This window comes from Octopus sinensis, linkage group LG5 (assembly GCF_006345805.1).
Source record: "Octopus sinensis linkage group LG5, ASM634580v1, whole genome shotgun sequence".
Taxonomy (NCBI): domain Eukaryota; kingdom Metazoa; phylum Mollusca; class Cephalopoda; order Octopoda; family Octopodidae; genus Octopus; species Octopus sinensis.
In genome coordinates, this window is record NC_043001.1 from 2,430,747 (window position 1) to 2,454,051 (window position 23,305).

Here is a 23,305-nt window from a genome sequence, read left to right on the forward strand (position 1 = left end):
AGAGGGGAGAGTGGGAGGAGGAGAAAGAGAGAGAAAGCAGAGAGAAGGCAGAGAGAGAAACAGAGAGAGAGAGAGAGAGAAGGAAACAGGCATAAACATGAGATGTGAGTTATATAATATTTAAATGAGATTCACAAAGATTAATCACGAGCAGAACAGAAAGCTGAATCTGTTAGTTTGGGGATTGTTTGCACCCCCCCTCCTCGGTTGCATGTTTGTCATCGTATTTAGAGAGAGAGTGAATGCTTCCAATCCTCTCTAAGTAATACATTTGCGAGCTCAAAGCATTTTGTCTGTCTGTACATTCAGAGTTCAAATGCTGCCGAGGTAGACTTTGCCTTTCATTCTATTGGAATCAACAGAATAAGTACCAGTGGAGTACTGGGGTCGATGTAATCAACTTACCCCATCCCACGGAACCATTAGCCAAAGTTTGAAATCATTATTTTCTAATACATTACAATGTTCTAAAACAAAACCAACCCATGCCAGCATGGAAAATGGACATTAAATAATGATGATGATGATGATGATAAATGTATGTGAGTATATATATATATATTGATAGATATAGATATATACTCACATGTATATATATTTATATTGGCCCTGCTCAATCTGTAGGAAAGGTGAAGGTAGAAACTCCATAGGATGTACCCAGTGTAAGCTATGGATGCATAAGAGGTGCAGCAATATCAAAGGAAAATTAACTGAGAAGATAGATTTCCTGTACGGCAGATGCCCGGGGGCAATAGACACCACAGATACTCAGAAAACAGATTCCATCACACTCCAGGGGGAGAAACTAGAAGTAGTTGATAGTTTCCGCTACCTGGGTGACCAAGTTAGTAGTGGAGGTGGATGCTCAGAGAGTGTTACCACTAGAATACGTATAGCCTGGGCAAAGTTTAGAAAGCTTCTATCCCTACTAGTGACAAAGGGTATCTCACTCAGAGTGAAAGGTAGATTGTACGACACATGTGTGTGTACTGCCATGCTTCACGGTAGTGAAATATGGGCCGTGAGTGCAGAGGACATGCGTAGGCTTGAAAAAAATGAAGCTAGCATGATCCGCTGGATGTGTAATGTCAGTGTGCACACACGACAGAGTGTAGGTGCCCTGAGAGAAATGTTGGACATAAGAAGCATTGGATGTGGCGTGCAAGAGAGACGTCTGCGCTGGTATGGTCATGTACTACGGATGGATGAGGAGAGATGTGTGAAGAAGTGCCACTCCCAAACAGTTGAAGGAATCCGGGGTAGAGGTAGAGCCAGGAAGACATGGGATGAGGTGGTCAAGTATGACCTTCGAACGTTGGGCCTCGCATAGGCAATGACGAAAGACCGAGACCTCTGGAGATATGCTGCGATTGCGAAGACCTGACAAATAACGTGAGTTCATGGCTGCTTCCTGCACCAGCTTCACATAGAAGCCTCAGCCCATCCAAAGTACCTTGGATCACTGGACGGCCTGCTGTGCTTACCTTGGATCGTAGGGTGACCTGCTGTGCTTGAGGAGACCTATTGAGACAAGTACATCAGCATCAAAAAATCAAATGGAAATTGTAGTTGTGATACCTGTGCCGGTGGCACGTAAAATGCCCCATCCAAACGTGGTTGATGCTAGTGCCGCCTTGACTGGTTTTCAGGACATTTATAATGAAATAGCCTTACAGCTTTTTCTGGGATATTATGAATATCCCTTCACCAGAGATGGTGTGAAAAAATAATTGATTTGGAATTATTACAGAGAATAATAATTCAAACTCAAATATTTTCTCTCACCGTCTCTGATGAAGGGATATTCATAATATCCTAGAAACAGCTGTAAGACTGTTTCATTATAAATGTCCCGAAAACTCCTCACGGCCTTGGCTTTGCTATCTCATTCTGCCTAATATATATATATGCATGCTAGTACAAGACCCACGTTAGACTCCTCACTCATATCACTATCAAACCAAGTGTTTAACTCTGGTCTGTCCATAGCACTTACTTAGCATTACCTGCCACTCGTTTGGTCTTCTAGATACCAATACCTCTCATATATATATATATATATATATATCTGTCTCTCTCTCTCTCTCTCTCTCTCTCTCTCTCTATCTATCTATCTATCTACACACACACACATATATATATATACATGTTCTGCACTGGTCTACAGATTGAACCTGAGATCTTTTTACTGCTGCTGTGTTGTTTTATTGTTTATTGTTCGTTGTTGTTTGTTGTTGTTGTTGTTGTACAAGTCTAGTCTCTACAGAACAAAACAAAAAGACAAAAAATACAAGCAAACAAAGGTTAATTTATAAACTTAATCCAACTTTTGCCATTAGAGAACAAATGATATTAAATGAAGAGATGAGAATATTTCCTGATAAGAATAATGTTCTTTTGCGCAGTGTCATTGCATAGGAAAAAATTTAATATATTGTAACGGATATCTCCGTGAGATATTTAGTGTTATCATACAGATCAATGATTGCTTGGAATAATCTTGGTTAGTTTACCAAATGTTCCAGTCAACTAGCTAACTCCAATATAAATTGTCCATCTACTGCAACGTGATCTCCTACTATATTACACAGATAATGTAATTCCTCTGCATTTAATTTCATATTACAAATGAGAACTTGAAATCTCCGTGAATTTTTGTTTTAGTTTTGGGACAAGACCATTGTTCTTGCTTCGTCTGGCAATCATTGTTGTATCTTTTAAGTAATCACAAAACATAGGGCGTATTGTTTTTATGTGGAGGGCGCAAGAATGGCTGCGGGGTTACAGTGCTCACTTTGCAACCGGATGGCTTTAGGTTCAGCACATAGTGCAGATTTAGTCCATGATAGCTGTAAGCAGACTGAAGCATTGTGAGTACAGAAAATCAGCAGGAAACTATAAAAAACCTGTTGGGTGTGCGTGTATGTGTTTGCATGCGTGCATGCATGTGTGTGCGTGCATGTGTGTGTGTCTGCGTGCATGTAAGTGTCTGTGTGTTTTTGTCATCTTGTTTTAATAGAATGCACTAATTATAAATAAAAGTAGACACAGGAGTGGCTGTGTGGTAAGTAGTTTGCTTACCAACCACATGGTTCCGGGTTCAGTCTCACTGCGTTGCACCTCAGGCAAGTGTCTTCTACTACAGCCTCGGGCCGACCAAAGCCTTGTGAGTGGATTTGGTAGACAGAAACTGAAAGAAGCCCATCGTATATATATATATATGAGTGTATATGTTTGTGTGTCTGTGTTTGTTCCCCCAACATCGCCTGATGACTGGTGGTGGTGTGTTTACGTCCCCGTAACTTAGTGGTTCGGCAAAAGAGACTGATAGAATAGGTACTAGGCTTACAAAGAATAAGTCCTGGGGTTGATTTGCTCCACTAAAGACAGTGCTCCAGTATGGCCACAGTCACATGATTGAAACAAATGGAAGAGTAGAAGAGTGCAATGCAAACAGTGTCAAGAATGTGCAATCTTCCATTAAAATATGACAAGCCATTGAGCTGTTTGTGCTCAGAGGATTATGGGAAATATTACGTTGCTTGATTGCAGGTGAGGGTTAGCAACAGGAAGAGCATACAGCCATAGAAAAGCTGCATGAAATAATTTCGTCTTACCATGCAAACATGGAAAATAAACACCATAACAACAACAACAACAGTTATGAAGATGTCTGTGGGTTGGGTGGGGTGACAGGGATGATGACTATGACATTGAGAGTGATATTGATGACGATGGTGGTCTTGGTGGTAGTGGTTGTGGTGATAGTACAGATGGTGGTGATGACATCAATGACGACGAGGAGGAGGATGTAGTTGTTCTGGTTATTGTAGTCTAAGATACAATATACTTCATTGATGATGATGAAGATGATGATGATGACATGATGATGATGATGATGATGATGATGATAATAATAATAATAATAATAATAATATAATAATAATAATATAATAATAATAATAATAATAATAATAATAATAATAATAATAATAATAATAATAATAAGAAGAAGAAGAAGAAGAAGAAGAAGAAGAAGAAGAAGAAGAAGAAGAAGAAGAAGAAGAAGAAGAAGGAATTGGCTAAGAAGGAATATACTCACAGACACGACAGAGTTGCGACCTACATACACTGAAAGCTATGCTAACACTATGGAATAACAACAGAAATAGATGGTGTAAGCACATGCCAGAAAAGGTCACAGGAAACGAGAAAGCAACCATACTCTGGGATATGCCGATACACACAGATAGAGAAATTAAGGCCCACAGGCCAGATATAGTTGTCAGAGATCATGAAGAAAAAAATGCTTTCTTATTGATGTATCAATACCAGCAGATGACAACGTGTCTCTAAAAGAAATGGTGAAACTTTCAAAATACAAAGACCTGGAAATAGAGGTAAATCGAATGTGGAATCTAAAAACAGAAAGAATTCCAATCATAGTGGGCACATTAGATATGATAAAAAAATATTCAGACAAATACATAACAAAAGCACCAGGACTTACAAATATATATAACATACAGAAAATTGCACTACTAGGCACCGCACACATCCTACGTAAAGCAATTTCAATACAGTAACCATAAGAGCATCACAGCAAGCCACAGCACATACCCAAGACACACAGAGCTGCGCTCGGTAGTGAAGTGAAAGCACGCTATAAAAATAAAATTACTGAATAATAATGATAATAATAATAACAATGAAATGAAATAATGGGGCATTAGTAAATGATAGTGATGATGATTTTAAATTATTTACATACTGCATAATAAATATTTAAATGTTGCACTTTGCTAATTCTGTTGGCTACAGATGGCAACAAATAACGTCATAGAATTTAACTTTCTGAGGCAAATATTGAAGCATAAAAATGTCGCTATTAAGGTTTATATTCTATTATACTTTGCAGAAACTTTCAGAAAATATTTCCCATTTTGTTAGTTCAACGTTTGTTTGACATTTATTTCGATGTTAATGTTGACTGTTTGGTCATCGCATTCCACAAATATTCCAACGTCATCTTCAATGGCTTTGATCATATGCAACAGCTTTGGTAAAAAGAAAACAGAAAAATATTACAAAAAAACAACTTAGCCATTCGGTAATTTCATTCAGGGAAACATTATTGATAATATTAAAGGAAGAATTTCTTTGTTAATTGACAGATGTGATGTAGCGATCACATTACTGTCGATCGTAATTTCCTTGCAGGTGTGGCTGTGTGGGTTAGATGTCCTCCTTTGAATCATGAGGTCTGTGGTTCACACCCAGCACTAGGACGCTGCCAGTTAGTGTTGTCTATTATAGCAGCCTCAAGGTGATGAATATATTCTAATTTTGGAAGAGAAAAACTGGAAGGCATTAGAGTGCAGCCATTCTGGAGCATCACCGTAAAGAATTCTAGTCAAACAAATCAATCCCAAGACCTATCTTTTTAAAGCCTGGTACTTATTCTGTTGGTCTCTTTTGCTGAACTTTTAAGTTATGGGGGTGTAACCTCCCCCACCCCAACACACACATGCACACACACTCACACACACACATTAGATGGACTTCTCTCAGTTTCTGTGTACCTAACCCACTCACAAGGTCTTTGTTGGCCCGAAGCTATAGTTGAAGACACCTGTACCACATTGGAACTGAACCCAGAACCATGTGGACGGGAAGCAAACTCCATGGTTCTTACCATACAGCCAAGAAATCCCTGTTATTTTGGTAGTATTTCGTTTGGGGAGACAGACCCATAGTCTATGCTTTTGTAGGCCCTTAGAGACTTATCGCATTCGATATATTTGATATTGGTTGTTGAATAGAATGATGACAAAATGCTTAAAGAAATATTTTGTTTCCAGTTACTGAACAGGACCTCTCCTGAAGAATATCTTTGTTTGAAAATATTTACAGCCAAATAAGTCATTACAAAGAAATCAACCCTGGATTATCTACAAAGTATCTTCAACGTTTTGAACCCAACAAATTGTTCTCGTTGCAATGCTAAAATAAGGTCTTGGCATTCATATCTAAGTCACACTTTCAGCAAAGTTTCGATTTCCTTAATTTTCAACTTTTATAAATGATTGACAACGTTAATGTAACTAAGAAGAATCTAGAATAATCACTCATTATATTAAACGAGGCAATGCATACGTATACTAATATATCTATATAAATGTATACACACACACACATATATATTCGTCATGATTGATTGCTAGCCACTAAACCTTTTTTTATTTTCCCGTCTGTTTATTTCTGTGTTTCTTTCTGTTGAAGAGCATAGGTTCGGATTATAAAAGACTTACTCATGTCCCGAGCGTTAAGCTAATATTTGTTGTTTACAGACCTGTCTTCATCTTTTCTTTTGTTTTGATTTTTTTTGTAAATTCCAACTATATATCATCATCATTGTTTAACGTCCACTTTCCATGCTGATATGGGTTGGACTAATCTCTCTCTCTCTCTCTCTCTCTCTCTCTCTCTATATATATATATATATATATGTTTTATGTTTGTCTATGTTTTCCAGTTTCAGCTCTTCAGCTGAGGCCATGCTGGGGCACCGCCATTTAGTAGGGTACGCTGGAGACTCGTGGAGCTTTAGGTGCTTTCACTCAATAAACACTCACAACACCCCTTTCTGGGAATCGAAAGCGCGATCCTACGACCGCGAGTCTGCTGCCCTAACCACTGGGTCATTGCGCCTACACATATATATATATATATATATATATATATATATTGGTAAAAACGTTAAGATAACAAAAGAAAGAAAGAGACCTCAATATTATGTAAATATTTTTTCAGATGACCAGATAACCGAAGAGATGGTGTTGTGGATTTCCACCTCGGCATCCAAAACTCAGTGTTTTACCTTGTCTATTGAATAATTGACTCATATTATTTTACAAATATATATATATAGGTAACACAACCTCGACTGACGAATAGTGCTTTCTTACCTTCATTAATACAGAGGTTTTGTGCCTCCAGCCAGCAGGTCTCATGAGCTGCTTATTTTGCTAGGATGCAAACCCATTGGTAAGTTGTTGACTGGCCATAACTAACAGCTACATTAAATATATTATATAAATATATATATATATATATATATATATATTATATATATATATATATATATATATATATATATACATTTAAATATCTATCTGTTTAGCTATCTATCCATATATATATATATATATATAATATATATATATATACGTAAACAAAGTCAAATGCGATACAATAAATTTAATTATTATCGCCGGTGTTCTAGGACACGCCATATATTATTCATATATAAGTACATTAAAAGGCGAAGTGTGTACTAGATACACAAAAGCTGGATAAATTTAATGAGATGAAAATTAAAAACTTTTACAAACTTAGTTCTTCTTAGACTGCAGTTTCGCCTATTTCAGCAATAAAAATAATATTTATTTACTCAGGTAGGCTCTTCAGTAAGATTCCTGTTGTTATGGGAAGCGCATATCAATAGAGGCACATGCGTCTATTAAATTGCTCTTTCTAAACTATTTAAATCACTGCGCAGACTCAGAACGTACCCGACAAAATAGGGTTTTCTGGTATATCGTCTAACGCTCAAAAATTTATCGAGAAAATACGTAAACAAAGTCAAATGCGATACAATAATATATATATAATATATATATATTATATATATATATATATAATATATATATATATATATTATATATATATATATATGGATAAATCGGCTGAGCACTTAGTATACGAAAATATGGTTCTCTAAATTGGGTTAAACAGGAGTCTAGAAAGCTCTCCAAATCCATTTCATATTCGATGCCAGCCGCATATTATGAATAGATGAGGATGTAAATGGTGTAGAAATTCTCAGATTTATGTTGCAGTAATTATTCAAAGAATGCTAAATTAAACCATTTCCATCCACTGGATACCTTGAAGGGGATGTGAGGGGCATGAATAATTCATAGAACAGCATTGGTAAAAACTCTACATCTGTCAAACAAGATGCATCATATTGGATATTTACGTCGTGTTATGGCAACTTGGTGTAGAATAACTCACTGAGTGTATATAAATAATGTGTATTGCAGTCAAACGGTGCAGAGTTGAATGGAAGGCAGACAGCAAGACTCCGAAATATGAATGACACAGAAAAGAGCATGGATGTGTATGTATTCATCAGTCGTCTTTACAGCCACAATGAAAAGAAACCGCAACAGCAACAACAAGAATATTATGTTCTTTCAGTCTTTATATAATTTGCATAGCTTCTTAATATCTTTCACACACGCAAACACACACGCACACGTGTATGCGTTTGTGCAAATATATCTGAATGTATATAAGTGTCTATCTACATATGTATATATACATACACATATATATATATATATATAATATATATATATATATATAATATATATATATATACATATATACATATACATATATATACATATACATATATATATATATTATATATATATATATATATATATATATATATATATATATATACATATATAAATAGATGAGTGTATTTTTACCTTGTTAACAATTAACACGGAAAAAATAAATAAATAGTTACCAGGGCAGCAAAAATCTCACAAGTAAAGGTGTTGTAACTCCTTGTTTATAAAGGTAGAAACTTCGTGTTTACGTTGAATATCTTGAATAATATGAATAAAAAAATGGAGTTAACGCAGGTGTAATCAAATATTTTTACTTTCGACACATGTTTCGAAAATTCCACTGATACTATTCAAAAAAATAAATGGTATAAACAATGCAATCTTCTCCTCAGGAAAGTGAAAAAAACATTTAGGGATAGAAATAAACGGAATAGTACCGGTCTCAGCAAACTGATTTGAGATTTAAAAGACCACAATGAACAATTTCATTTAGAATGGTTGATTCTCTAAATTTCGATACCATATGACAAAGGCAAGAAATTCTGTCTTCTTTGCAATTCTGAGCTATTTTTCATTATTTTTTCTAAAAATACTCTAGTAAACACGGTTATAGAGTGAGCATACAGATGTAAACATTGGCAAAAACATACAGTTAGTGCATATAAGTAGTCTCTATCATTATATATATATATACCTTGAAACTAGTCTGCAGATGCCTGACCAGCAAAAGGAAGCGGCTGACCTCCCCTGCTCGAAGGTTATAATGGACACAGGTTCGAGTGTCACATAGCTAGCTAGAGGCGATGGCTTCTTGGAGCTAATCAACAGCAGCATTCGTCCTATATTTCTGGACTGCCATATTAGCTTGGTGATAACCATTTATATATATATATATATATATATATATATATATATATATATATATATATATATATGTATATATGTATGTAAATATGTATATATATATATATATATATATATATGTATGTATGTATGTATGTATATATATATATATATGCAAATATATATATATTCATATACATACATATATACACAAGACTGTGGAGGACATGCGCATGCTTGCAAGGAACGAAGCCAGTATGATCCGATGGATGTGTAATGTCAGTGTGCTTACTCGACAGAGTGTAAGTACCTTGAGAGAAATGTTGGACCTAAGAAGCATCAGATGTGGTATGCAAGAGAGACGACTGTGCTGGTATGGTCCTGTGGCGAGAATGGATGAGGACAGCTGTGTGAAAAATTGTCACACACTGGCGGTTGAGGGAACCTGTGGAATAGATAGACCCAGGAAGACCTGGGATGAAGTGGTGAAGCACGACCTTTGAACGTTGGGCCTCACAAAGGAAATAACTAGTGACCGAAACTTTTGGAAATGTGCCGTGCGGGAAAAGATCCGGCAAGCCAAATGATAACATAATCTCGTGGCCTATGCCAGGGGCGTTACCAGCTCACTTATGCGTTCCTTTCCTTCTTTGGACACTAAAACACTGCTTGCAAAGATCTGTTGAAGCAAGGAAAATCAAAAATCAAAATCAAATTCGATGACTGGCGTCCGTGCTAGCGAGGTGCAAAGAGCACCATACGAGTGTGATCATTGATAGAGCGGCTATCTGGCCTCTGTGCTGGTGGCACGTAAAAAACACCATTCGAGCGTGATCATTACCAGCATCGCCTTACTGGCATCCGTGCCGGTGGCATGGGTAAAAGATTAGAGCGAGGTCGTTGCCAGTGCTGCCTGACTGGCCCCATGCCGGTGGCACGTAAAAGCACCCACTATACCCTCAGAGTGGTTGGCGTTAGGAAGGGCATCCAGCTGTAGAAACTTTGCCAGATCAAGATTGGAGCCTGGTGGAACCATCTGGTTCACCAGCCCTCAGTCATACGACCAACCCATGCTATTATGGAAAGCGGACGTTAAAAGATGATGATGATATACATATATGCATATATACATATACATACATATATATATATATGTATATGTATACACACACACACACACACACCACATATATATATATATATTATATATATATATATATATATAATATATATATATATATATATATATATATACACATATATATATATACTTTATTTAAATGCAGCAGAAATGTAACAAAAGCTGTTACTTGGAGTTTCACGTTCCCGTTCGTCGGACAGTTTTGTTAAAATAGAACCGAGATAACAATTTGATCAAAACTAGCTAAACGATGCATCTTTAAAAAATGGATTTGTTTCATTGGTCCTTTCAAATAATGGTCATAGGCGAGCGATAAACAAAATAAACAAAATAAAATAAATGAGCTCAATATAAATTATAAAAATCGAGGAAAAACCTTAAAACGAAGAGTTGATTCAAATACATATTGTCATTAATAACGTAGAAAATATATTTCGATTAATACAATTAATACATAAAAATTGAAATTAAAATATATTAAAATATTTCACAACAGTATATACTCATACTAAACCACCAATATACATGTATACATCAAAATACACAGACAGATGTGCACAGACCGCATACATATACAGACATATAAATGCAAAACAAAAATATACACACAAATACATGTATACATATGTATACGCAATCTTGCTCGCATGCAAAAATCACTTTGTAAATACATATAGACTAGAAGTAAAACGCAAAGAGGGGGAAGAAAAGAAAAGGTAACGATCTTATAAGCAACAGAAAGCTAAAGACGTGAGTAAGAGAAGGGGAATGGGGCGTAAAGTTACAGGACCCTATACAAGTAACGAATAGGGAGAGAAAAATAACGAAAGAAAGGAAGAAAGAAAAAAGTCTGACTATGCATAACGAACGTTCATGTAATAAGATTATGTATACATGTGTATATAAAAGTGTATATAAGCAGTAAATGCACATATAAGAACGCATATGTAAATACATAGAGACAAGTATGTAAAAACACATCCACACAAATCCAAGTGAATACATGCATACATATACACCCATGTATGTATATGCATAAGTACAAACATACACGCTCACTTACACATATACATTGACGCATGCTTACAAATACATATGCATGCCAATACAAATATTCACATAAAAACATGTCTAGGGTCTGATGTATATACAAACGACATTATTTTTTTAAAAATTGCTGAGTGCATGATAATAAAAAATTTAGATAAAAGACATTCAAAATATAGCACCCCATATTGGATTATCTATAAATTAAATGACCAAAGTGGGTTTATACAATGCAATAAAATAAAATAAAATAATTCGAAGGTTTTTCTTAAGAAATATATCGAAATATATACAAAAACTTTACGATGCGGAATAAAACCTGCACAATACAAAACAAATCCAACAGTGTGATCAAAAACTAGTCCAAGAATAAAAAAAATCCCTAAAACAAAAATATACGCTATCCATATGGGATATTGATTTTCGACATTTTGAATTTATTTGCGTGTCTTTATGAATTCAAGAGTTCGCTTCTTTGATTCAAAGAATTCATGTCTAGGAATAAAATAAAATATTTCTCTAGCAAACTTAGGTCGTACTTGAAATTCCTCCTATGCATACCATGCATCTATAGTGCCGCTCTATCTAAAATATTCCATGACACTTTGAAAGGTCGGGCTTCTTTTTCTTTTAATTCCCAGACATATTTCGCCAGGCTAGTCTTCGTCTTATTTTCTGGGTATCGAAAGGAATTTCTGTGCGAATAAAATCGGGTTTTAAAAGAATTTTCAGAAGCCCTTGTATAAATCCTATATTCAGGTGAGCCTTCTATTTGCACCTTGGCTCTATATACGATTCTTTTTTCCAAACAGTTCCCTTCCAACGGACAGGAGGATCTATCTTTGCAATTGCATTTTTTAAGAGGATCAGCACTACGCTTATTAACAATTAATTTACTGTTGTGTTGGTTAACGAAAGAGGCAAAATTTCTGCAGCAAGAATGGCTGATCTTAAGGGTTCTCTATTAAATATTCTATAAAATTTATGATCCTGCTGAAAATGCCTAGAGACTAATTTTCAAGAATTCCCTACCTATGTTTGTTTTTACGGCCAAATTATATATATATATATATATATATATATATATATATATATATACCTGGATTGATATCAAAACAGGAGATTGGAAAACTATTGATTTTACTTATTCACCATTACACATGTTTCATTTGCTAACAGGTGTTACAAAATTATACATGTATGAGAAACATGTAAGATATCTTCTATTTGAAATTCTTCTGACAGAGAATTAAGTAATACTTAATTATTCTGTAAAGAATATTTTCCAGCTCCTGTGAAGCCGTCCAACCCATGACAGCATGGAAAACACGCTAAATTATGAAGATGATTTTCAGCTCTTATGCACACCTTAGACAAAAATAATGTCCATATATGGATTTGGAATAACGAAACAAGCAGATGTGATTCATGTGGACACAGCTTGGTTTTAACTTTATCTATATAATATAATATACTGTATCTACAAGATAAAGAAAGGAAAAAATGAGAGAAAAAGAAAAAGAAAGTAGAAATAGATTCGGGAGTGGCTGTGTGGTAAGTAGTATGCTTACCAACCACATGGTTCCGGATTCAGTCTCACTGTGTGGCACCTTGGGCAAGTGGCTTCTATTTTAACCTCGGGCCAACCAAAGCCTTGTGAGTGGATACGGTAGACAGAAACTGAAAGAAGCCAATTGTGTGTGTATATATATATATATATATATATATATATATATGTATGTGTGTGTGTTTGTGTTTGTCCCCCCACCGTCACTTGACAATTGATGCTGGTGATTTATGTCCCGGTAACTTAGCAGCTCAGCAAAAGAGACCAATAGAATAAGTACTAGGCTTGCAAATAATAAGTCCTGGGGTCGATTTCTTCAACTAACGATGGTGCTCCAGCATGGTCGCCGTCAAAATGACTGAAACAAGTGAAAGAATATATTAGCGGTGCATGTGTATCATTTAGAATTATATTGGGAAAAGTGAACTCACCAACCCTCCAACTAAAAAAGCAATCGATGTTTTAGTAACAGAACCCTGCAAGGTGGTCTGCATTACAAATACTGCCCTATCCCCAACACCCGAACCCTGTCTGGTCCGTCCTTCTCTCAAAGGAAGCAGAAATCATCGATTAGAAGCAGGGAATCAGTGATATCATATTTACCAGTTGTCATGGAGAAAAGAGACAGAACAGACATCATTCACAGCAGTTGTTCTTGATGTTGTTGCTGTATAAGGTTAGTCCTAGTGGAGTTGTTTTATTCTTTCATTGTTTCACTAATTTCAGTTTGTGAACTGTGGCCATGCTGGGGCTTCCATTGAAAGTCTTCTTGTTTTCTTGACAAAGTCTGTTATTATGGATTATGTTTTCTAACGTATCCATCCTTTTTGTCTTTCTTGAATCTTGGGTTTTGATCCAGCTGATCTTTGCTCAAAGATTTCCAATCTAGGATCCTCCGGATGTTTTAGATCTCACGAATGCATGTTTTCTTTATTGAACTTTGTTGTAATCCGAGGGAGATTTAGGTGTGGTTTCTAAAAGGTTGAAGGTTCATTAACTCAGTATTTGAGATGAGGGAGAAATTATAGGAATAAGAGGCAAAGCCAAAGAAATTTTCAGTCATCCGAATATCCATACTTTAGAAAGTAACGGCTGTGAAGTTGTTGGCTTCCTGAGTAAGTCTTTATTTGCCCTACACTTCTGAAAATTCCTAACGTAGGAGTAAAGTGCTGTGAAACCGTTAATTTATGTTTCAAGCTCCTGCTTAATACTGACAAAGCTTTATCGAGGCATTCTATTCCAGCTGACCCTTCTGTCTCTTGTGAACGTTTGTGAGTTAGTGGTTAGGGTGTTTGGCTGGTGATAGGTTGTATGGCCTAGAGGTTAAGGTGTTTGGCCCACAATCATAAGGCCGTGCATTCACTTCTTGGACCAGGCAGCACATTGTGTCCTTAAGCAAGTACTTTCTTTTACACTGCTTTAGTTTTCTCAGCTGTAAATGATGTTGTGAGTGGGTTTTGTTGCTGCTCTGAGGTGAAGACTGGTTCGATTGATGAGTGAAAATGTGTTTCTTGGATTGCACAAAGAAGTAACTGAACTAGTAACACTAGTTACTAGTAACACAAGGTTTTATTATTGCCATAGAGTTTTAAACTGTGCAGGTCCTTTCTAAATATTAACAGCAATAATTACAAAATGAAAGAGATATATTGCTTGGAATTTCCAGCAAGTTGCCGATACAGCGACATTTGGCTGTCCCAACATAACCGGAAACAATTGTGCTGTATTTGTGACCACAAAGATTTTTGTCAAGTTTCTGCCATCTGTCTTAACTATCTGGCTGTGGTGGGCATGGAGACACAATGTGCAGCTGCCTCGACATTCTGCATGGCAAGAAGTAAGATATGTGAACAAGTTGGCTGGTTTCAACATTCCGCAAAAAGTTAAAGTACCAAAACAGTTTTCCCATAGGGTACAAGGAAAAGATTCTAAGAGACTGAATCCCACAATGGCTTGATGCTGATTGGTTGCTTAGTAGACTAATCACAAGAAGCTATTGTGGTTTGATCGTGATGTCTGATCAGTTGGCTACGGCTTTAGTTTCGAATCCCCACTACAACCAGCTCCAGGTAGATGCCAGTGCAGGCTTCTTTCCCTCCAGCCTTCACATCTTGGATGTACCATGGGGTGAAAGATGCGAGGACCATGAGGATGTCATATCTTCTCATGATGACTACACAAGCACCTAAAACAAATGGTAAACGCATGGTACCAAGCTGTATTTATTGATAAATGATAGCTGACTGCTGTACTTGTTGTCTCCCGGCAGTGAATTCTGCCAACGATCATATGATCAACAATCACAAGAAACAAAATAAGAAGTGTTGAAATAAGACCATCCCCAACAGTTAAACTTATCATATCCTGTTTGGTTGCGTTGTACCGTTTGCAGTCCTTTCAATTGGCCAATTATGACTGATCAATTCAATTCCTTTGACTTTGTCATTCAACATCAAAGACTCCATTTTTTATTTTCCTTTGATTTTGTAACCAAACCAACAACTTAATAACCTTTCAAGTTGCTATTTGAAAGCAAGAATGTCCAACTTGTTTACAAGAATCAAGGTTATTACAAACTAATACCTCAAAGACAATCTTTTTTACTTCATACTTTCTTACTGAAAACTGCATTAATCTCTTCATCCTCGGCACAGGTAACCTTTACGTTTCTGCATTCCACATTTGCGTTCCCTTACGTAGAGTTTTCAAAATAAACTCGACCCCGTTCAAGGAATTTGTGCCTTTTGTTTTTATTTGGATTTAGTTTTGTATCTTCTTTTTACATTTATAAGATCCTATAAACGTGACACACTGGTCCCTACCATGTTATGATCCAGGTAACCAAGTTGTTGCTACCTTCAGCCAGTCTTGTACCTAAATCCGAGCTCAATTATTTTACCTGTTTTATATTCAACCAACAAGGTCTGACCTCTCACACCTATCCTACAATGTCATTTTGAAAATAAACAACCACAACTCTCAAAGCTATGAGATAATGCCTGATCAATTCAAAACAAGTCGAATAAATAAGCCTTACATTGTTTTATCTATTCTTTTACTTGATTCAGTCATTAGACTGTGGCCATGCTGGGGCACTGCCTTTAATCAAATGAATTGAACCTCCACCTTCCGTTACTTAATTTTTTCCAAAACTGGTATTTTTCTATCCTTTGCTTTTGCCAAGCCACTAAGATATAAGGACATAAACACACCAACAACGGTTGTCAAGTGGTGGCAGGACAAACACAAACACAAAGACAGTTACACACACGCACGCATGCACATAGATATGATGGGTTTCTCTCTGTTTCTGAAGACCAAATGCACCCATAAAGTTTTGGTTGGCTGAAGGCTGTAGTAGAAGACACTTTGCATAAAGTACCACACAGTGGGACAGAACCCAGGACCATGGGGTTGGGAAGCAAGCTGAAGAGCATAGGCTCGAAATGTAAAAGACTTTCTCACTTCCCAAGCATTAAACTAATACATCTGTTTGTTGTTTACACACCCGTCTTCGTCTTTTGTTTTTTTCTAAATTCTCACTATATATATATATATATATATACACACATATATATATATATATATATATATACAACACACACACATATATATATATATATATATATATATATATATCTATATATATATATAATATATATATATACTCTTTACTCTTTACTCTTTTACTTGTTTCAGTCATTTGACTGCGGCCATGCTGGAGCACGATCTTTAATCGAGTAACTCGACCCCAGGACTTATTCTTATTTGTAAGCCCAGTACTTATTCTATCGATCTCTTTTGTCGAACTGCTAATTAACGGGGACATAAACACACCAGCATCGGTTGTCAAGCAATGCTACGGGGACAAACACAGACACACAAACACACACATGCATATATATATATATATATATATAAATACGTATATACGATGGGCTTCTTTCAGTTTCCGTCTACCAAATCCACTCACAAGGCTTTGGTCAGCCCAAGGCTATAGTAGAAGACACTTGCCCAAGGTGCCACGCAGTGGGACTGAACCCGGAACCATGTGGTTGGTAAACAAGCTACACACACATATATATATATATACATACAAACACACATATATACATATATATGTGTGCGTGCATGTGAATTACAAAAGATCCCTAAAGGATTAAGGCATATCAAAGTGATGCATGCCACATCGGTCAGAGAGAATGCCACACATCACTCAGTTACCAATTCCGTGATTATTGCACACAGTACACCAATGAATGGAAGCTTTGCATTATTTTGTAATCCAGTGTTCCGATAGGAGCCAATGGTATCCAAAGATAAATGGATCCTCAAGTGTGAAATAAAGACATGTCCAAACGAGATGAAGGGGTCATATGCTACTTCTGCAGGTGTTTCGTTAAGAACCTTTGTTGTGATGTAAACATGGTAGAAGCAGAGATGCAGGATGCATTGCATTCACGAGATTATGCAATGTGCCAATGCCACTCTCAGCTCCTTCAGGCTTACCAAATACACAAGTGAACCAGTGGCATGTTGACTGTTCAACACATCATCAACACACAGACAGACAGACACACACACACACACATACACACATATATATATATACACGTTGGGCTTTTGCCAGTTTCCATCTAACAAATCCACTCACAAGGCTTTGGTTAGTCTTTGGCTATGGTGGAAGACACTTGCCCAAGGTGCACCACAGCGGGACTGAACCCAGAACCATGTGATTGAGAAGCAAGCTTCTTACCAAACAGCCATACCTGTGCCTATATATATATATATATATATATATATATATATATATATGATCCTTATCATCATCATCATCATTGTTTAATGTATGTTTTCCATGATGATATGGGTTGGACAGTTTGACACGATCTGGCAAGACCAGGAGCTGCATCAGATCCCACTGTCTGTTATGCCATGCTTTTTACAGCTGGTGCCCTTCCTAACACCAATCTCTTTACAGAGTGTACTAGGTGCTTTTTATGTGACACCAGAATCAATAGAGTCACCAAGTATTTTGTAATACACACACTCACACACACATATTTAGACATATATATGTGCATGTGTGTGTGTGTGTGTTTGTATGTGTATGTGTAAGTATATGTACAGCATTCTTATCTTGGTCTGTTTATTAGCATAAAACGAACTTGAAGTGATTCTACTTGATGGCAATATTGACTGTTGTCATTCAATCCCATTATTGATTATTGATTACTTGTTTAAAATATATTGATATATTGGATGCTGGAATTATTGCAGGTATTGGATCAATCACAAGCACCCAGCTCATCATATAAACTGAAAACAATATAGGATATATTACCTTCTATGCCCTAATGCTATACACCAAATACTATATATATATACTAAATACATATATATATATATCGATATATATATATATATTATATATATATATATATATTATATATATATATATATATAATATATATATATATATATATATATATATATATATATATAAAAATATATATATATATATATACAAATATGAGAGAGAATCCACTATGTGGATGCTCTTACGCTAGATATAGATCCGCAAGGGTCTGAACCACTAGGAATTGTTCTCGAGAAAAATTTAGCAAACTAAGAACGTAAGTAAGCAGGACAAATGAAAAATAACAAAAATATAGATTTACCCCATACAATTGTTTCACTGTTAATAAATTATGCAATTTTACTTAGATAATTAATCCTCAGATCATCGGTGGAGTACGTCATAAAATATAATTTGTCGAACTGCACGTTATATATTAACACGAGGTCAAAGACATGAACTTTAATCATATATATATACATAAACATATCAAAGGGAAATAAAAAATCAAATAAAATTTTAATTTCCAGTGGCCTAACGTGTAAAACTTTAGTCCAAAAGACTATAAATTAGTCATAATATATAGTGTACATTTAAACGCATAAGGAATCCCCTTGTGGAATTCAACACGCTAGAAAGAACAGCTAGGTTCTATTACTACAAAAATTAGGGATAAAATTCGACAGGAACGAAATGAAAAATAAAAGCATTTTACCGTCAAGTTTCCTGGACCAATTGGTTTCTGATTTTAGTTTAGCTAGCAAATAATATTTGGTCACGAGGTGAAATCGTCCTCAACAGGTACACCTTGGATTAAATATATAAACAACGAGGTGATCAAACTATATGCCTCCCCTTTATATATCCTAATTTTTCAAAATCTACAGCGGAGACGCAGCCCTTCGCCAGCAATATCCCTAAGGAAATTCTTTTTGCTATTTGTTGCAACTCTTTATGCGTTCTGAGTAACCAGGCAGGTGTGGCAAACCTGTCTGTCTCTTTCTGACAAGGTGATGACATGTAAAAGGATTCTTGAAGAAAGACAACCAGAAACTGAGTTTGTATTTCTTTAGGAAAATTTCCTGATAAACATGAAATTCTTAAAAGAACAAAAAAACCATGAAATGTAAAGATGTCTTCATTTGTTGATAACAAGTTGCTGTTTGTTGTTTAACCTAAATTAGCCCCAATTGCCTCTTTTATTACCAACTTGCCAGAAATGGACCCTTGTTCTATAATGCAAACTTCTTGTTTAAAATTATTTGAAATGATACTTTCAATTAAAATTTCATGTTAATTCATATCCCAAACACTTCATTAATAATGGTAAAGTTATTTTACTAAATTCTTCATTAATTAAAAAACTAATTGCAACAAAACTGATATATTTCTGATGAAATATGGAAGCAAAAGTCTTAAGTAGATTTTAGTCGAGTATCTCCAAGTATGACCTTTCCTTTTCTTGATACATTGCATCCATGACAACATTATGCACCAATATTCTTCACTTTTAAGACTGTAGTGTGTGTGTGCCTTCAGGGAGATTTCACTGCTCTTTTTAACAAGTCACTCAGCCACTTATAAACATCCCACATTGCTATGACTCAACGATCTTATCAGTTTGACATGTTTAATAATCTGATGTAGTTGTGCTAATGGATTCCCATTTAACATTTATATCTCCTCTATCGACAGCTATTTCATCAAAATGGCTATTAAGGATATGAAGGCAGAGAAAGTAGCCTGACCATCAGAAACAGTTACTGAGATAATAAAAATATCCACCATAGCAGGGCTCATGCTAATGCCCGTAATAGACAACCAGATAGCAGAGAGTGGGAGGCGCCATAGCCAATGCTTGGTGATGCTGTATTCCATATCAGCCATGACAAACGTCAGCCAGATACAGAAGGAGGAAATAAAGAGAAAGAGTAGAAAAGTTTAGTGCATAAAGGAAAAAAAGGTGATAGGAGATGCATTTTGTGGTTGTGCTAGAACAGGCTGGCACTAATGTCCCTTTCAGAGTGAAATAACTAAAGGAATGGTTACTAGCAAAATACAAAATATTCTTCAAAACATTTGTCAAAGGTTGTGAGTTGGCAGACTTGTCAGCAAGCAGCGGGAAACACTTGGTGACATTTATGTTCTGAGTTCAAATTCTGCTGTAGTTGGATTTGCGTTTCATCATTCTGGGGTCAATGAAAAAGTACCAGTTGAATGAACACTGGGCTTCATGTAATTGGCTGTTCCCACATGCAGAATTTCAGGCTTCGTGCCTTTATTAGAAATGGTTATTAACAGAATTTGCTGACCTGGAGAAGATCTTTGACGTGGCTTTGTACTCTGTCGTCTGGTGGTTGTTAAAAATAGGGACATACATTCATTATTACCTTGCATTTGAAATAAATGAAATAAAATAAATTCAAAAAGACCCAAAATATAAATTTGTAGAAAAAAATCTTAATTATATCTTCCAGTTTCAATTTATTGTTCTCAGAGAATGCATTCTTTTAGATGAATAATTCTTTGCAAAAATCATTGTGATAGAATTGCAGATATCTACCGCCACCCACGAATTTGTCATGGTTCCATTATTTCATGCATAACATATTTAATTGGATAGCAACAATCCAATTTTCTTCAAAAATTCTAAACTATGGTCTTTGTTTGTAGTTTTTCAATGAATTTACTGAGAATTATAATTTTAAATGACATATTTATATTTGGATATGTCAAAAGAACCGATGAATAAAATGACGTGAGGCTTGGGGTAATGATGAGGGAGTAGGAAGCTGGATGTAGATAAATGGCTTGTGACGGCTGCGTAGGACATGTGACATGATTATAGAAACTGAATTATAAAAGGAACCTGACTTCATGAGCAACATTTTGTAGGTGTCTTAATGATACAACAATGGGCTGATCGCCCATCTAATTTGTGTATACACACACACACACACACACATCATTATCATCATCATCATCATCATCATCATCATCATCATTATCACCACCCCCACCACCATCATTACCACCACCGCCACCACTGCCACCATAACCTCACCACCACCACCACCACCACCACCACCACCACCATCATCATCATTCTACTTCCATTTTTCCTGGGGCAAGTGTCTTCGACAATTGACTCGAGTCAACCAGTGCCTTGTCAGTAGAATTGGTAAATAGAAAAGAGAAAAAAGAAAAAAATGCTGGTTTATATTTAGCCAGCAAAACTCCAAATTGAAAGCATTGAAAGAATTGAATGTTTTTGGTTTGTATTTTAGTAAACTAAACGTAAAGACCGAAACTCTTTTATTGTGCTTTTCACTCTGCTGCTCAATGAAGATAATGTCATAGGTTCTTTATTTTTTCCAGTGTAAGGACCATATGTAAGTTATTGATTAACTAAAAGATATAAATTTCTTTCCTTTTCTTGGAGAAAAAGTGGGGGAAGAAAAAACATTAAACAAATCTTTCAACAATGTAATGGTTATCTTCACTTTTGAAAAAGTAAATCTGCAAAATTTCTTTGAAAAATATTTATTATTAACGAAATTATGAAGAAATATTCAAGGAGCATCAAACTGTAGTTATGCCTCAATTATCTGAACGTGATCATTGCCAGAGCGGCCAACTGGCCTTCGTGCCGGTGGCACGTAAACAGCACCATTCAAGTGGGATCATTACCAGCGTCGCCTTACTGCCACTTGTGCCAGTGTGCAGGTGACACGTAGAAAAAAAACAAAAAACACGATATTTTTGTGGCCGTTGCCAGTACCGCCTGACTGGCCCTCGTGCCAGTGGCACATAAAAGCACCCACTACACTCTTGGAGTGGTTGGCGTTAGGAAGGGCATCCAGCTGTAGAAACTCTGCCAGATCAAGATTGGAACCTGGTGCAGCCATCTGGTTCGCCAGCCCTCAGTCAAACCGTCCAACCCATGCCAGCATGGAAAGCAGACATTAAACGATGATGATGTGTGTGCACGTGTGTGTGTGTGTATACCTACGTTCATACATACTTGATTGTTCATACAAACCTGAGAGAAATTTATTCTTTCTGAAAAAGCACTTGTGTTGGTGCCACATTAAAAGCACCTGGTCCACTCTGTAAAGTGGTTGGCATTAGTAAAGACATCTGGCCATAGAAACCATGCCAAAACTGGCAATTGGAGCCTGATGCAGCTCCCTGTCTTACCAGTTCCAGTCAAACTGTCCAACCCATACCAGCATGGAAAACAGCCATCCAAGAATTTGGACCTGGAGATCTCCATTTCCAGCGACTTCAAAGGCCACCACCCAGTGGTGTCGGGCAGCAATGAAGAGCCCTCGACTACAACAAGAGAACGAAAGTTTTTTCTTTTTTTCCAAGGTCTGGGGTCTCCCGCCGCTAAGCCCTAGACCATCACCTAATCACCCTTACCTGTCTTGTTGCTTAGCAACAACAACAGCATAGAAAACAGGCATAAAATGGTGTTGATGAAAAGAAAAGTTAATTAAAATTTGACAGAAGTTAAAACTTTACAACTGCAACTATGAATTTTGCTGCTCCTTCATGGATGACAAGATAAAATTTGGCAGATGTATTAGTGAAGGGAAGTTCTTGGAATTTTGGTCATTGGAATCAAACTCTATGGATTTTCCAGAAACAGAATTCTCTCAGGTGTTTATGAGTTTTATGATTGCATATGAAAAATGTTACTGATGTACTATTGAGGAAGTGTAATTGATATTTCAACAGAAATCTGCTTCCACAAGAGTTTAACAGGATGAAGAAAGGAAATATGTCTATTCTTCAGAGAGAGCTACATGTCAAGAGGTCAAAAGTTCAAATCTTAGCAACAACAAAATATGAATTCTTTGATTTCTTGCACACTGAACGAAAATCTTTTCTCTTTTTTTTTTTTCTAACATTTT